We start from the raw sequence: 12,500 nt of genomic DNA, 5'->3' as shown, positions 1-12,500 counted from the left end.
GATAAATTATCATTAGTATCATGGCTGGAAAGAGAAGACGCATAAACAAGAGATGGTGGTGAAAGGGAACGGCCGTTTATATGTTAATAGTCTTATATGGGTTAAAAATATATGGAATAAAACACAGAACCTGAAAAAAAAAAAAAAAAAAAAAATCAACCGTAGCCCCAGCTGATTCCCGTAGGAAACGGTTATTAGGTTAAGGTACAACAGTTATTGAACCACAGGAGGTAATATCACGTGGCTACCTTTTTTGTTTAATTTTCATGTTCCATTACGAAACCTTTACATTTCACTACATTTCCCCATAAAGTACTCGATATTTGGAGCGTAGATTAAGAGCATAATGACGTTTCTATGTAAATAACGATAAATTTGCGTAAAAAAATTAAATCACTTGGAATTCCTGTTCAGTACTTATAGCCCCTTCCATTCCCAACAGATTTAAGTGTTAGTTCCCAGGTGACGTCACTCCTCCTCAAAGCGATTTTGCCGGCTTTAGGAAAAATGACTTCGGAGTAGCAGACTGTTTTTTTTGGCCAGTTTTGAAGATGAAGCAGCAGTGTTTATAAGTGATGAAAGGTGAATATTAAGGGTTTGAGTTTCGTGTAATGGTTTTTGTGTTTCTAGAACATATTTTCTTAAGGATACGGTGATTTTGGTGCTGAATATAGTCAAACTCATTGTGAATGTGATTTTTAAAGTGTAAGAGTTAAATTTCTTTTTAGTTTAAGTTAATCTTTTAAGAAAAACATTCCAAGTGTAGTGAGTGAGGTTAAGTATATTTGCTTAAGTGTTCTTCAGTGTTATTTTTCTGCTTACCTGTCATTCAAATATTAAAAACCTAGTGTTACTTGTACTTGGGTATTAAACTTATATGTTCTGGGATATTTAACTATTTTCACAATGTAGATATCTGGTTGCTTTGTATCTTGACCTGGGGTAGATACTTTGAATAAGCTAGGTATTGCTATGAAGACATAAAAAAAATGGCTTTGGTTTACCTGCTTAAGGAATTAATATTTTGGCTTGGAGCAATCAGTTATGAAATACTGAGGGAAGTCTGTTCCATTTTTCTGAACTGGCTGTGAGCAAGGGGGTTTGAGGATTAAATATGGTTATAAATAGCCATTAGTAATCAGTTTATTTTTTTCATTTTACCAGCTCACTCGAGGATGTTTCAAAGTTTTCCATATGAAAGGTATTAGTACTTTCATTTTAGTGCTACAACAGTTATGGGTTTATACAATTTTCTGATTATATTCTGGTATAAGAAGGTCCAATTTTTTTTCAATACAGCCTTAATTTCAGACACAGGGCTTAATGTCAGACATTGATTAAGATAATCTATTTCCTTGGGTTTATACAATTTTCTGATTATATTCTGGTATAAGGAGGTCCAATTTTTTTCAATACAGGGCTTAATTTCAGACACTGATTAAGATCATCTGTTTCCTTATATTTATATTCTGGTATATAAAATTTTTTTCAGTGCAGGTTTTAGTTTCAACCATTGGATAGTTACCTAGTATACAATGTATTTTTTCAGTACAGGGCTTAGTTTCACCCATTGGCTAGTTAAGCTATTTCCTGATCTTTATATTTTGGTATATAAAGGCTTTATTTTTTAATACAGGGCTTAATTTCAACCATAAAAAAAGGCTTTGGTTTACCTGCTTAAGGAATTAATATTTTGGCTTGGAGCAGTCAGTTATGAAATACTGAGGGAAGTCTGTTCCTTTTTTCTGAACTGGCTGTGAGCAAGGGGTTTGAGGATTAAATATGGTTATAAATAGCCATTAGTAATCAGTTTATATTTTCATTTTACCAGCTCACTGGAGGATGTTACAAAGTTTTCCATATGAAAGGTATTAGTACTTTCATTTTAGTGCTGCAACAGTTATGGGTTTATACAAGGAAGGTCCAATTTTTTTCAATACAGGGCTTAATTTCAGACATTAAGATAATTATTTCCTTGTTTATACAATTTTCTGATTATAATCTGGTACAAGAAGGTCCAATTATTTCAATACAGGGCTTAATTTCAATACAGGGCTTAATTTCAGACATTGATTAAGATAATCTATTCCCTTATCTTTATATTCTGGTATATAAACATTTTTTCAGTGCAGGTTTTAGTTTCAACCATTGGATAGTTACCTAGTATACAATGTTTTTTTCAGTACAGGGCTTAGTTTCACCCATTGGCTAGTTAAGCTATTTCCTGATCTTTTATATTTTGGTATATATAAAGGTTTTATTTTTCAATACAGGGCTTAATTTCAACCATTGGCTAGGGAATCTATTTTCTGATACTCTGGTATATAAAGGCCTGATTTTTTCAGTAGAGGGTCTAGTATCAACAAATAACTAATCTTGACATTTTGGGGGCCACAATTTTTAACATATGATTTAACGTTCAAAACAGTCTGAAATTTGACTAAATGAAAATCTTTTCTTTCAGGAACTGTCGTGAAACTTGGATTGAATGTGGCACTTAAATTCATGGTCTATCACTCCTAGACGTTGGAAAACTTCCAAGTTTGTCAGAAAGTGGGCTTCGCTTGTGTGGATGTTATTTTTCTATTGTCTGTTGATATGAATAATTCCAGCTATCGGCTACGAAGTGGCTTCTTAGACCTGATATGACTTCTGCCCTTCTAATCTACGTACTTTTGAGTCATTGTACCTTGCTGCACTTTTTCCTGTAGTAAAACCACAGCATTGTTCTGTATCCTGTTTCAAGTTTAAATCACACTTTAAAATATGTTGAATGTGTTTTTTGGGCTTTTTAAATTTTCGTGTTTTTGTAAAATGCCATTGTTGAAAGTTTTTACAAAAAACTCCAAATTGTTTTAGACATCTAATTTCCCTATACATGACGTTAAAACTTTCAAGTGTATTAAGATGTCATTACCCTTATCACGTTTAGCAATGACAATTGTGGAAGAGTTTAGTGCTGGTTCTACTGTGAAATTAAGCGCTCTGAATTTACGTAATGAAATTAAGTGCTCTGGAGTTACGTAACAAGAATTTAGTGTGTGGTAGTGTGACCCATGTTAATCACTAATGAAAATTAAAAACCTGTTTCGGCTATGCCTTGTTTGATGGCTGGTTGATCCTGTAGAATTAGTTTTGTTGCACACTTCTTGGCCTGAAGTCCTTTAGACTTTATTTACAGTTAAGTATGTGCAGAAAATCTATCCTTCTAGGATTAAGCATGACTTTGGGAAGCTAAAAAAAAAGAAAACTAAGCATGATATCCCAAATGAATTATCGGGAGAGACTAGAGTTCTGAAGTTAATAGGTCAACCGGTAGTAACATCGATGTGACTTTACGGCGTTCGTATAGATCTAAAATATTATTATGTACTGTCGTGAAACAGTACTGCATTATAAAGGGGCCTACAGGAAAGATAGTTTTTGAACAGCAGTCTTTTTCTAAATCGGACCATAACAGCAGGTAATAACGACCCCCACCAAAAGCCTCCTTACGGCAGCGACATTTACGGTCGTTACTCGTCCATTGCGAAGGTTTAAGGGCAGATCCCTTTGAGGTTACTGAAATAACGACGTCTGTGATGAGCAGAAATGACGTATAAGAACAATGAACAGAAACATCGTAGGAGAAAAGGCGAAAAATGGCGAAAATCACGGAGTTTTGGCGCCTTCATTTCATTTACTCGATAGCAAATGGAGGAAAGGATATATTATTTGTCTGAGGAATAGGCGGGGTGGGGAGGGGAGAATTAGAAATGGTGGGGGAGAATTGGCCTGGAAAGGTAAAGAGAGGGTGGTATGGGGAGAATTTTCTTTATTTAGAGGCGTGAAGGAAGAAATTCCTGAAAAGAAAAGGGTTGTTAGAGGCAGAAAGATTCATTCCAGGGAGGAAAGCGACAGTCTTGAAGTAGTTGTTTGCTTGTTTCCCCACTTGGCTCTCGTAACTCGTCGTTTCTGGTCGTTCAATAGCTCTCAGTCTGTAGTAACTGCTCTTCATCACGAATAATATAATTTATATAAAAATGAATCCTTGACTATTTGTACCCATTTCATTAACCTACAAAATAAGGTGGGGAAAACGACATACAACCCTTTTATTTCATGCATACGTTCTCATGGAGATATCTTAATGAACATTATACGAAAGTCAACATAACAAGGTCAAAAGTGAGAGAGAGAGAGAGAGAGAGAGAGACGGCTGATTTATGGTTACTAAAACTGGTGTCGTCGTAACGAGAGAGAGAAGAGAGAGAGAGAATGTATGATAATAAACTGTAATAGATTAAAACATGTAATGTACATTAGTATGTAATATGCAATAGTATGAAATAAATTAGATTACAAATTTTGTCTTCTGGTCAATTTTACCTTCAAGTTTTTCTTAAATTTACATATATGATCATTGAGCCTCCATCATATATGATAGCAGTGATAATTAATAATAATAATAATAATAATAATAATAATAATAATAATATAACCTTTGTTTTACATTAATGCCAGTTATAGCATTAGAATAATAATAATAATAATAATAATTATAATAATAACAGTAATAGTCGAGTAAAATAATAATAATTATAACAATATTGATAATATGCTATTATTTTTTTACTCTTATTATTATTATTGTTGTTGCTAGTTGTTGTTGTTGTTGTGTTATTATTATTGTGTCAATATTAATAATACTATTACTTTTGATATTAATTAAATCATAGTATAACATCAATAATAATAATAACAGTATAACTAAATGTGATTATGAATAAGCAGTCAGAGAGAGAGAGAGAGAGAGAGAGAGAGACTGATTTATGATTAACAAAATTGGCGTCACAACCAGAGAGAGAGAGAGAGAGAGAGAGAGTATGGTTTCTAAACCTGGCGTCATAAAAAGAGAAAGAGAGAGAGGGAGAGAGATATTCATGGTTACTAAAACCGGCGTCAAACAAGAGAGAGAGAGAGAGAGAGAGAGATTGATTAAAACAGTACGTGTGGAAAAGAGAGAGAAAGAGAGATTGATTAAAACAGTAGCTGTGGAAGAGAGAGAGAGAGAGAGACTGATTTATGATTAATAAAATTGACGTCACAACCAGAGAGAGAGAGAGAGAGAGAGAGAGAGAGAATTATGGTTTCTAAACCTGGCGTCATAAAAAGAGAAAGAGAGAGAGATATTCTGGTTACTAAAACCCGACGTCAAACAAGAGAGAGAGAGAGAGAGAGGGAGAGGAGTGGTTTCTAAACCTGGCGTCATAAAAGAGAGAGAGAGAGAGAGAGATTGCTGAAATAGTTCACAAAAGATCTAAGGTATCAATGCAATTTTAGCTTTATACAGTAGCCCATCTTGCTCATTTGGTTCCCTTTCTGTCTGGGACAAACATTTTAATTAAAATAATGATGTTCTGGTAATGTTAATGATACTAGTTGATATGAGAAAGTATGCTAGGAGTCCGTTGCTTCAGTCAATCAGACACATCAACAAAGAAGCCCATAAAAATGCATCTGTTCATTATGTAGGTGTTACCCGAATGTCAGTAGCGATAATATTGCCTTGGAACAACTGCGCAGGCAGCCGAATACAACTATTGTCATCTTAGAGGACATTTTAATTGAGTAAATGAATTATGCATGCGATATTGAAACCCTACGGGAAGCGCCTTCTCTACAACAGTTCGCTTTAACACGAGTGATCTGATTCTGACGAGAGAGAGAGAGAGAGAGAAGTGTGTCAAAGCAGATTCGCAAATACTTAACAATGTACGAATAGACGACAAACAACCTTTAATGTACCTACCTAGATTACTATGTATACATTCATGTATATCAACGTAACTAACACATTGAAAATGTATATCGTTTCAAAATGTGTGTAAATTATTGTAATAAAAAGTAAAAGTATAAATATATTGTAATAAAAGTCGTAAAGTATAGAAAAAAATATTTAACAAACGTAAGGTTTATAACAAATTCTACGCCTTTATTTCAGGGGACAATAAGGTTGATAGCGACCGTTTGCCGTTTAGAATTCTTTGCTTGCGTTATGACTCGGCCACTGTCTCCAGGAAGTTCTCTCATTTACTGACGCTTTTAAGCTAATTTAATTAGTTATATTACCCGATTTATTATTCGTGATTTGATACCAGAGCTTTATAACGTTTGATATCATTTCTGCAAACGTGCTTGATGCTGAAATCTTTTTGAGTATATTATTTTCCCCCTTATATATTTTACTGAGGTTGTGGCATTGGAAATACAAGTTAATACGGACAAATGACGAAGCGCACAGACAGAGAGAGAGAAGGTTGTGGGAATATTCAAACTGAAATTGACAACTATCGATCTATAGAGAGAAAAATAAGAGCGATTACTCTTTGAAAATACAAATAAAACGATGGACAGGAATCTTTCTCATTATTATTTTCTACGATTTTCGTGGTTTATATCATAATAATAAATTACAGTTCGTCGGTTAATTTACATTTGCATTTAAATGAGTGTATCTGTAAATATACGTATATCTAAAAAAACTTTCCACGTTTTTCAAAGTTCCGTTAAATCTGCATTGCTTTTTATCATTGTTCTTATAAAACATGGCGTAATATTTTAAATATATATAATCCAAATGCTCTTAATTAGTTACTTCTGTGTGTATATATTCACCGATTTTATAAAAATATAATAAACAATGGAAGCGTTGTTGTTTGGATACGGTCAACAAGACTTCCTGGGAGCTAGAGGAAACGTATTTTATTGGATTAACCTTGAAAGGAAGGCAGGGAAAATTCGATTGGATACATACGTACTAAACGCCACGGTCAAAACAGCTGCTCTCTGTATATATACGTACTAAACGGTTAAAGGGTTAAGGTGTACCTATAAAATAGATCATTATTTCTCAACGGATGTTCTCACTGGCACATTAGAAATATCCTGACACATGCCTCCTCCTCAGCCAGGTAAAAGCCGTCATATCAATCATTTGCATACTGGTCAATCAGCCTCGTTTCGAAGGCAGTTTTATCGTTATAATTGCTTACAAATGGATACGAACTGATGACCATTGCATTATGCTCGTGTATTATTATTCATTATCATGGTTTGCTGTAACATCAGTTATATATTTGTTGCGGAGAATATTGTCAGTTTACAGTCTATCTATCATTTCCCTTCTTCCTTCAGGCCAATCCCTAAGCGTTAGGATAACTGAGAAGGGCAGATTCACGATGGTTTTGAAAAATGTCCTGCTTTGAGAGGCTGTGTTTGTTTACCTGAAGGTAAAAGTCGATTGGCTTCCTGTCGCCCTGCCGGGCATTTGCTGTTTTTAAAAAGTGTAGGATTGTGTGTGTGTGTGTGTGTCAACCAGCCTCAGGGGCAGCCCCTCTTGCCATTGCTCCTAGAGCAGAAGGAAGCATTTTTGATCCAACCCAAATTTTTATATAAGTATATCTTTAAAAAGTTTCAAATTTTGAAAGTTGAAATGCAGTAAAAATTTAACTATTTTATATATAAAAAAGTTTCTGTTAATATTATTTTTAGTTCTCTCGACGACACCTGCAGATTATTCTACCAAAAATATATATACTCGTATACCATTTTCACGAAAGGACAGACCTAAGTTCCTCTTCACAAGAAAACCGATTGAACAGATTTTTTTTCCTCTCGTCATAGGGAAATCTTCAGATTCTCTTTTCTCTCTCTCTCTCTCTCTCTCTCTCTCTCTCTCTCTCTCTCTCTCTCTCTCTCTCTCTCTCTCTCTCTCTCTCTAAATCTTAAATTATAAATCAGATCACTCTGTTGTAGAGAACTGTTATAGAGAAGGCGTTTTCCGTAGGGTTTCAATATCGTATGCATAATTCACGACTAAATAAATGTCCTCTAAGATGACAATAGTTGTACTGGCGTCTGCGCAAAGGTTCCAAGGCAATATTATCGTTACTGACATTCGGTAACACCTACATAATGAACAGATGAGCTTTTTATGGGCTTCTTGTTGATGTGTCTGATTGACTGAAGCAATGGACTTCTAGCATACTTTCATATCAACTAGTATCATTAACATTAACAGGAACGTCATTATTTTAATTAAAATGTTTGTCCTGTGACAGAAAGGGAACCAAAATGAGCAAGATGGGCTACGTGTATAAAGCTAAAATTGTATAAAGCTAAAATTGCATTGATACCTTAGATCTTTTGTGAACTAGAAAATCTCTCTCTCTCTCTCTCTCTCTCTCTCTCTCTCTTCTTCTCTCTCTGAAATCTCTCTCTCTCTCTCTCTCTCTTATGACGCCAGGTTTCTCTCTCTCTCTATCTCTCTCTCTCTTTTTTTCTCTTCATCCGGTTTTTTAACATGACGCCAGGAAAATGAAATCTCTCTCTCTCTCTCTCTCTCTTTTATATGTTTATCTCTCTTTCTCTCTCTCTATGAATCTCTTTCTCTCTCTTTTTATATCTCTTTTATCTTTTTTTATATATCTCTCTTTCTCTCTCTCTCTCTATTTCTCTCTCTCTCTCTCTCTCTCTCTATTTATATATATCTCTCTTATAAATAATCTATATAATATATATCTATATATTATTATATATCATAATCACATTTATTATAATATTATAATATATATATTATATATATATATATATAATATATTAATAATATAATATATATATATATATTAATAATAATATATATAATAATATATATATATTATAATATAATAATTATAATTATAACAACAATATATTATTTATTATTATTATATTATTATATTATTATTATTATATTATTATTATTATTATTATTATTATTATTAATATATTATTAATATATATATTATATATTATAATTATTACCAAATTTTTTATATATTATTTATTTATAAAATATATTAATATTTAATCATAAAATTTACATACTAATTTATTTTATTTTACATTTTTTGAAATAAATTTATTTTTTTATTCTTTCTAGATTAAATTTTTTCTTTTTTTTGTGTTTTTTTTATATATCTTTTTTTTATTTCTCTCTATGTCATTTTTTATTCTATTCTCTCTCTCTCTTCTCTCTCTCTCTCTCTCTCTCTCTCTCTCTCTCTCTCTCTCTTCTCTCTCTTGTCTCTCTCATCTAGTAATCTCTCTCTCTCTCTCTCTATCTTTTGACCTTTTATGTTAAATCTATATTTAATCTCTATAATGTTCATTAAGATATTCCAGTTATGAGAATAAATATGCATGAAAAAAGGGTTGTATGTCGTTTCCCCTTGTATGTTATTTATTATTATTTTGTAGGTTAATGAAATGGGTACAAATAGTTTATACCCTTATTTTGATTGAAATGGGTACAAATAGTCATTCAGTTTATATAAATTATATTATCCGCAGATGATGAGCAGTTACGGCGAGACTGAGAGCTATTGGAACGACCAGAAACGACGCAGTTACGAGAGCCAAGTGGGGAAACAAGCAAACAACTACAAAGACTCGCTTCCTCCTGTGGAAAATGAATCTTCGTCTCTAACAACCCTTTTTCTTTCAGGAATTTCTTCCTTCACGCCCTAAGTAAAAAAAATTCCCCTCCCCCCCATACCACCCTTTACCTTTCCAGGTCAATTTCTCCCCCCACCATTTCTAATTCTCCCCCTTCCCCACCCCGGCCTATTCCTCCGACAAATAATATTTCCTTTCCTCCATTTTCTATCGAGCAAATGAAATGAAATGCGTCGTAAAAACTCCTTGGATTTTCGCTATTTTTCGTCTTTTGCTCCTACGATGTTTCGTTGTTCATTGTTCTTATACAGTCATTTCTTCTCATCACAGACGTCGTTATTTCAGTAACCTCAAAGGGATCTGCCCTTAAACCTTCGCTGTAATGACGATAACGACCGAAATGTCGTCGTTCTAAGGAGGCTTTTGTTGGGTGGGGGTTTGTTATTACCTGCTGTTATGGAGTCCAGATTTAGAAAAAGACTGCTGTTCAAAACTATCTTTCCTGTAGGCCCCTTTATACGTGCATTGTTTCACGTACAGTACATAATATTTTTTAGATCTATATCGAACGCTTTTAAAGTGTAAAGTTCCATATTATATATATATATATATATATATATATATATATATATATATATATATATATATATATATATATATATATATATATATATATATATATATATATATATGTATATATATATATATATATATATATATGTATGTATATATATGTATATATATATATGTATGTAGATAGAGAGAGAGAGAGAGAGAGAGAGAGAGAGAGAGAGAGAGAGAGAGAGAGAGAGAGAGAGAGAAAATCAGCAGATGTAAGTTCTAGAAGCTGCTTTTTATATGTTAAATTTCAATTTTTTTTTTTATTTATGTTTATTATCTCACAAGGTTTTACTATAACGTAAATTCCAGTTTATTCTTTTTCCTTCATTTATCTACTACTCAGACCGAAGCCCCCCAGTTGTTACTCCTCCATCACCCCTTTTAGTTGTGACACTAAGGCCTGTTCTAAACTGTTTGGAAACAGTTTAGAACACTTTTTACCGCATATTTGTTTCCCATCCAGAATGCAAAACAGTGTTTGTGTATATGTATAATGTATATTATATATATTATATATATATATATATATATATATATATATATATATATATATATATATATATATATATGTATATATGTGTATATGTATATATATAAGTGTATATATAATTACATATATACATTAAACATAAATATTATACATATGTATATATATATATATATATACATATACATACATGCCAGAAGGAAGTCAGCATGACACGCTCCTTTTCCTAAAAACTTTCTCGCCCATCTCTTTCTCTTATCCCTCCTTGAGTGCATTAAAACTGCCAAGTAAAATACAGAGGCTACTGCACCAGCAGGCATCCTGACTACAACAATGAGGTCTGGACAGGAAACATTGTTTGCAAACAGTATCCGAGCTGTTTGGAAACGGTTTCCAAACTTTACAAACAGTTTCCAAGAAACTGTTTTCAAACAGGCCTTTATCCTTCCATTTCCATCCACTTTCCTTTCGACTTTCTTCATCTTTCCTTTCAGGTCTTGTATGACTTGAACGACCGATGTGACCCAACCATCGATGTTACTACCGGTTGACCTATTAACTTCAGAACTCTAGTCTCTCCCGATAATTCATTTGGGATATCATGCTTAGTTTTCTTTTTTTTAGCTTCCCAAAGTCATGCTTAATCCTAGGAGGATAGATTTTCTGCACATACTTAACTGTAAATAAAGTCTAAAGGACTTCAGGCCAAGAAGTGTGCAACAAAACTAATTCTACAGGATCACCAGCCATCAAACAAGGCATAGCCGAAACAGGTTTTTAATTTTCATTAGTGATTAACATGGGTCACACTACCACACACTAAATTCTTGTTACGTAACTCCAGAGCACTTAATTTCATTACGTAAATTCAGAGCGCTTAATTTCACAGTAGAACCAGCACTAAACTCTTCCACAATTGTTTAAACGTGATAAGGGTAATATTTCTTAATACATTATAAAGTTTTAACGTCATATAAATAGGGAAATTAGATTTCAAAACAATTTCTTGTTTTTGTCTTCTCTTTCCAGCCATGATACTAATGATAATTTATCCAAAAACACATTCAACATATTTTAGGATTATGATTTAAACTTGAAACGACATTTGGAAAATCATATGTTTTTACAGAAAAAGTACCCATTTTGACGTTCTAGAATTGATAAAATCCACACAAGGGTCAACAATAGGTCATTCGAATCATATTTGTTAATAATTATCAGATTTTTTCTTAGACAGACCATATAATGGCATACTGTACATTCAAATTCGATTCCAAAAGATCTTATTTATTTTGATCCGTTGATTTTCGGGCTAAAAGTAGATCCGTGTTATGAAGTCTACACCAGTGATTCTTGAACTTGGGAAAAGATCCACATCATTTAGGGTGCCAGAAGGTTTTGAAGAAAATCATTTTAAAGCTTAGTAGCCAATGGGTTGCCAGATGGTGCCTATTTTTTTTTTAATTTGTGATATTAATTGCAAAATTGCCAAAAACATTATCACTGCTTCCATGTTTTCTAATTATTATCTCAAAACATGCCAAAAATTCAAAATATAATATCAAAAATTTTCATTTTTAGCTAAGTGTATAAAAATAAAATTAAGCAAAGTATAAATAAAAATAAAAATCAAAATAATTTAACTAGCAATGAAACAAAAATCTATCAAAATCATACATATATAAGCAAATAGGCAATATATTATTTATAGTTTCCAGTTGGCAAAAATTTCAGGGGAGGGGGTGCACTGGGGTTTATATACAGAAATGCAGAAAGGGGATTAAAAAAAAGTTCAAGAACCACTGGTCTGAAACATAACCATTCCAAATAATGTGCATGTCTGTCTTGTAAATAAAGAAAATTTTTAAATTAAATAAATTATCTTAATGTCTGAAATAAAATATATATAAAAAAA

At 32.6% G+C, this 12,500-nt stretch overlaps 1 long non-coding RNA gene across 1 annotated transcript in view; it reads left to right on the top strand.

Annotated features, from left to right (window-relative positions):
• Positions 1 to 4,195, top strand: part of LOC136837819 (uncharacterized) — a 10,535-nt gene extending 6,340 nt beyond the window's left edge. The window contains exon 2 of the long non-coding RNA XR_010852787.1: positions 4,070 to 4,195. This is a non-coding gene — a long non-coding RNA (uncharacterized lncRNA). The remainder of the gene's footprint in view (positions 1 to 4,069) is intronic.
• Positions 4,196 to 12,500: the final 8,305 nt, after the last annotated feature.

The sequence above is a fragment of the Macrobrachium rosenbergii genome, unplaced genomic scaffold (genome assembly GCF_040412425.1).
Source record: "Macrobrachium rosenbergii isolate ZJJX-2024 unplaced genomic scaffold, ASM4041242v1 13865, whole genome shotgun sequence".
Lineage (NCBI taxonomy): Eukaryota > Metazoa > Arthropoda > Malacostraca > Decapoda > Palaemonidae > Macrobrachium > Macrobrachium rosenbergii.
The sequence above is the reverse complement of the archived record's forward strand: the minus strand, read 5'-3'. Positions and strand labels throughout refer to the sequence as shown.